Source organism: Lolium perenne, chromosome 3 (genome assembly GCF_019359855.2).
Source record: "Lolium perenne isolate Kyuss_39 chromosome 3, Kyuss_2.0, whole genome shotgun sequence".
NCBI lineage: Eukaryota > Viridiplantae > Streptophyta > Magnoliopsida > Poales > Poaceae > Lolium > Lolium perenne.
Window position 1 is genome coordinate 190,851,406 of NC_067246.2, and position 6,000 is coordinate 190,857,405.

Here is a 6,000-nt window from a genome sequence, read left to right on the forward strand (position 1 = left end):
GCGCCACAGAAACAGGTGCGCCACAGAATTATTGTTCAGTGCGCCACAGAATTTGCTCGTATTATACACGATTTTGTTCTGCCTACTATACACATACATGTTATATACAGCAATATACTTGTATTATATAGATTATATACAGAAATATGTAGATATAATATAAATAGCACGTACATTGCACAAATATAATATACACATCATCATCACATTAATTAGAGCCCCGATCGATATACATATATAGTGGCAAGTGTCAAATGTTTTACATACAACTCTTAATTCATACAAATTTCACAATTTCGAGATACAAAGTGGTCTTCATCCGGTTCCTCCTTTGCTCCCTCCTCTCTACCCACCAGGCTCGCTTGCATCAGGGTCTTCATCCGGTTCCTACTCTCATTAAAATGGAAGAAACTGAGACCAAGTCCGATGCACAAGAGAAATGTAATAAATGCCTAATACATTGTTGGTCAACGCAAATATTAACATTCAGGGATGGCGTAAGTGAGACCAAGTCCGATGCACAAGAGATTGATATTTTTGCTATCTTACCAGGCTCACTTACGCCACCCCCAAGTATACGATGACCAAACATTTTAATCATCGGCGCTTGATGGCGCGTGAAGCACACGTCCGTTGGGAACCCCAAGAGGAAGGTGTGATGCGTACAGCAGCAAGTTTTCCCTCAGTAAGAAACCAAGGTTATCGAACCAGTAGGAGATGAATGCCACGTGAAGGTTATTGGTGAAGGAGTGTAGTGCGGCGCAACACCAGGGATTCCGGCGCCAACGTGGAACCTGCATAACACAATCAAAATACTTTGCCCCAACTTAACAGTGAGGTTGTCAATCTCACCGGCTTGCTGTAAACAAAGGATTAAACGTATGGTGTGGAGAATGATTTTTGCTTGCAAAGAACAACAGAGAACAATGATTGCAGTAGGTTGTATTTCAGATGTAAAAGAATGGACCGGGGTCCACAGTTCACTAGCGGTGTCTCTCCAATAAGATAAATAACATGTTGGGTGAACAAATTACAGTTGGGCAATTGACAAATAGAGAGGGCATAATAATGCACATACATATCATGATGACTACTATGAGATTTACTTAGGGAATTACGACAAAGAACATAGACCGCTATCCAGCATGCATCTATGCCTAAAAACTCCACCTTCGGGTTAGCATCCGCACCCCTTCCAGTATTAAGTTGCAAACAACAGACAATTGCATTAAGTACTGTGCGTAATGTAAACAATACAAATATTCTTAGACAAAGCATTTATGTTTTATCCCTAGTGGCAACAGCACATCCACAACCTTAGAACTTTCTGTCACTGTCTCAGATTCAATGGAGGCATGAACACACTATCAAGCATAAATACTCCCTCTTGGATTCACAAGTATCAACTTGGTCAGAGCCTCTACTAGCAACGGAGAGCATGCAAGATCATAAACAACACATATATGATAGATCGATAATCAACTTGACATAGTATTCCATATTCATCGGATCCCAACAAACACAACATGTAGCATTACAAATAGATGATCTTGATCATGATAGGCAGCTCACAAGATCTAAACATGATAGCACAAGAGGAGAAGACAACCATCTAGCTACTGCTATGGACCCATAGTCCAAGGATGAACTACTCACGCATCAGTCCGGAGGCGGGCATGGTGATGTAGAGCCCTCCGGTGATGATTCCCCTCTCCGGCAGGGTGCCGGAGGTGATCTTCAGAACTCCCCGAGATGGGGTTGACGGCGGCGGCGTCTCAGTAAATTTTCTCGTATCGTGGCTCTCGGTACTAGGGTTTCGCGACGGAAGGATTATATAGGCGAAGGGGCAGAGTCGGGGGACGTCCGAGGGGCCCACCCCATATGGCGGCGCGGCCAGGGGTGGGGCCGCGCCCCCCTATGGTGTGGCTGCCTTGTGGCCCCTCTTCGTCTCCTCTTCGGTGTTCTGGAAGGCTCCATGGAAAATAAGACCGTGGGCTTTTGTTTCGTCCAATTCCGAGAATATTTCCTGTGTAGGATTTCTGAAACCAAAAACAGCAGAAAACAGGAACTGGCGCTTCGACATCTTGTTAATAGGTTAGTACCGGAAAATGCATCAAAATGATGTAAAGTGTATGTAAAACATGTGAGTATTGTCATAAAACTAGCATGGAACATAAGAAATTATAGATACGTTTGAGACGTATCAGCGCTATCTCGAAGAAAGACCAAAATAAACGAATAAGTCCAACTCAAATACGAGCCAACTAGTATCAATTAAATAGCATGCCTCATACTTTGTTGGTCGAAACAAATATTAACATTCCGGGATGGAGTTAGCGAGCCAGGTATGATGCACAAGAGATTGATATTTGTGCAATCACACGAGGCTCACTAACACCGCCCCTGAGTGTAAGAGTGACCAAGCATTTTAATCATCGACATTTTGAAATACTAAAGCAAATGGAATGACAAGGGCCTCATACATTGTTGGTCGAAACAAATATTAACATTTAGGGAAGGCGTCAGTGAGGCCAGGTAGGATGCACAAGGGATTGATATTTGTGCCATCGCACCAGGCTCACTGGCGCCTCCCCCAAGTGTGTAGTGACCATAAAATTTAATCATCGGCACTAAAATGGAAGAAATGCCAACTCAAATAAGAGATAAGTAGCTAGTATGAACTAAATGGAATGCCTCATACTTTGTTGGTCGAAACAAATATTAACATTCAGGGATAGGGTCAGCGAAGCCAAGTAGGTTGCACAAGAGATTGATATTTGTGCCATCACACCAGGTTCACTGGCCCCACCACAGAGTGTACAAGTGACCAAACATTCTAATCATCGGCCAATGCAATTAAGAAGTGATGGGATTCGTAGCATAGAAAGCAAAAAATTTCCTACCGCAAGAACGAAAACCAAGCCAAGATCTAATCTAGTAGACGGTAGCAACGAGGAGATGATGAGACTAACCCTCAAAGATTCGCAAAGCTTAACGAGATTAGATCTCGGGGTGGATGTAGTCGATCACTTGCCACTTGCAAAAGCGCGTAGAAGATCTTGATCTTGACGGTGCCACAATCGGGCAGCACCTCCGTACTCGGTCACACGTACAGCTCGATGAAGACACCTCCTCCTTGTTCCAGCAAGCGGGGAGATGTGGTAGATGGGATCTAGTCCAGCAGCACGACGGCGTGGTGGTGGTGGTGAGTTTGCGCGGACAGGGCTTCGCCTATTCGCGTTGGGTGGAAGAAACTAGGCAAAAGGTGGAGCAAACGGAGCAAACGACCGCGGAACAAAAATCTGATTTCTTTTGCGCCGGACGCGTGCTCTTTTTATAGGCGTTTGAGGCGGTGGCTGAAAACGTGCCTGCCAAACCGATCTAATCGGCCCCATGCAGAAACGCGCGGGCCAAGGAACGATCAGCCGATCGACCAAGGCAGCGACGCGCCTGCCTGGGTGATTTGCACGCCCACGGCAAGGAATCTTCCTTGGCCAAGCCCACGTGCATCCTCTCCTTTTTTTTCCTTTTTGCTTTTTGCTTTGCCTCTTTTAGATATAGTCTGCCAAATGCCAATAGGGATTTCTTAGTTAGCCCATTAGCAAAAAACGTGACAGGCTACTTTTAGCCTCATATTTATTTCTCCTAAATAAATATATATTAATATTTACTAATTCAATTAATTAATAAATTATTAATCATCTTCTCGAAACAATTCCGTAACTCTCCAAAACTATTTCTTTAATGCTGAAACTACCCCTAGCAACATCGCAACCTTAAGTGTGTCACCCTACGGTTCGAGAATGTGCAGACATGACCGAGACGCCTCTCCGATCAATAATCATCAGCGGGACCTGGAGATCCGTAATGACTCCTACATATTCAACGATGAACAATGTGATTGAATGAACCATTAACATACGATACCGATTCCCTTTGTCACGCGATATTTTACTTATCCGAGGTTTGATCATCGGTATCTCTATACCTTGTTCAACCTCGTCTCCAACAAGTACTCTTTACTCGTACCGTGGTATATCATTTCTTGTGATCCAATCACATGCTTGCAAGCTAATTAGACGACATTCCACTGAGAGGGCCCAGAGTATATCTATCCGTCATCGGGATGGACATATCCCACTGTTGATCCATATGCCTCAACTCATACTTTCCGAATACCTAATCCCACCTTTATAACCACCCATTTACGCAGTGGCGTTTGATGTAATTAAAGTACCCTTCCGGCATAAGTGATTTATATGATCTCATGGTCGAAAGGACTAGGTAACTATGTATCGAAAGCTTATAGCAAATGAACTTAATGACGTGATCTTATGCTACGCTTAATTGGGTGTGTCCATTACATCATTCACATAATGACATAACCTTGTTATTAATAACATCCAATGTTCATGATCATGAAACTATGAACATCTATTAATCAACAAGCTAGTTATACAAGAGGCTTACTAGGGACTCCTTGTTGTTTACATAACACACATGTATTAATGTTTCGGTTAATACAATTATAGCATGGTATATAAACATTTATCATAAAAACAAAGATATATAATAACCACTTTATTATTGCCTCTTGGGCATATCTCCAACAGTCTCCCACTTGCACTAGAGTCAATAATCTAGATTACATTGTAAGGTACCTAACACCCATGGCATTCTGGTGTTGGTCATGCTTTGCCCTAGGGAGAGCTTTAGTCAACGGATCTGCTACATTCATACCAGTGTGTACTTTGCAAATCTTTACTTCTCCATCTTCGATGTACTCGCGAATCGAATGAAAACGCAGCTTGATATGCTTCAGCTTCTTGTGTGACCTTGGTTCTTGTGCATTGGCGATGGCACCCATGTTGTCACAATAGATGACTAGTGGGTCCAATGCACTAGGAACCACACCAAGCTCAACAATGAACCTCTTCATCCATACCGCTTCCGATGAAGCCTCCGAAGCCGCTATGTATTCCGATTCTGTTGAAGACTTCGCCACCGTGCACTGCTTGGAGCTGCACCAGCTTACCGCAGCACCATTCAATATAAACACGTACCCAGACTGAGACTTAGAGTCATCAGGATCAGTGTTCCAACTTGCATCGGTGTAACTGGTTACAACGAGCTCTTGGTCACCTATATAACAAAGAAACATATCCTTAGTTCTTTTCAAGTACTTCAGGATATTCTTGACCGCTGTCCAGTGTTCCATTCCTGGATCACTTTGATATCTGCTAGTCAAACTAACATCATGCGCTATATCCGGTCTAGTACACAGCATGGCATACATGATAGAGCCTACTGCCGAGGCTTAGGGGATCTGATTCATCCTCTCTCTTTCTTCTGCCGTAGCCGGACCTTGAGTCTTACTCAAGACCTTACCTGGCAACATCGGTAAGAACCCTTTCTTACTTTCATCCATTTTAAACTTCTTTAGAATCTTGTCCAGGTATGTACTCTGCGAAAGCCCTATTAGGCGTCTTGATCTATCTCTATAAATCTTGATGCCTAAAATGTACGCTGCTTCACCGAGGTCCTTCATTGAAAAACACTTATTCAAATAACCTTTTACACTGCTTAATAGTTCTATATCATTCCCAATCAATAATATGTCATCTACATATAATATGAGGAATGCTACAGAGCTCCCACTCACTTTCTTGTAAATACAGGCCTCTCCATGGCACTGTATAAACCCGAAGTCTTTGATCACCTTATCAAAGCGTCGGTTCCAACTTCTGGATGCTTGCTTCAGTCCATAAATGGAACGCTGAAGTTTGCATACCATGTTAGCATTTTTAGGATCGACAAAACCTTTGGGTTGTACCATATACAACTCTTCCTCAATGTCACCATTAAGGAACGCCGTTTTGACATCCATCTGCCAAATCTCATAATCGAAAAATGCAGCTATTGCTAACAAAATCCTCACAGATTTTAGCTTCGCTACATGAGAAAGTCTCATCATAGTCAACACCTTGAATTTGTCGAAAA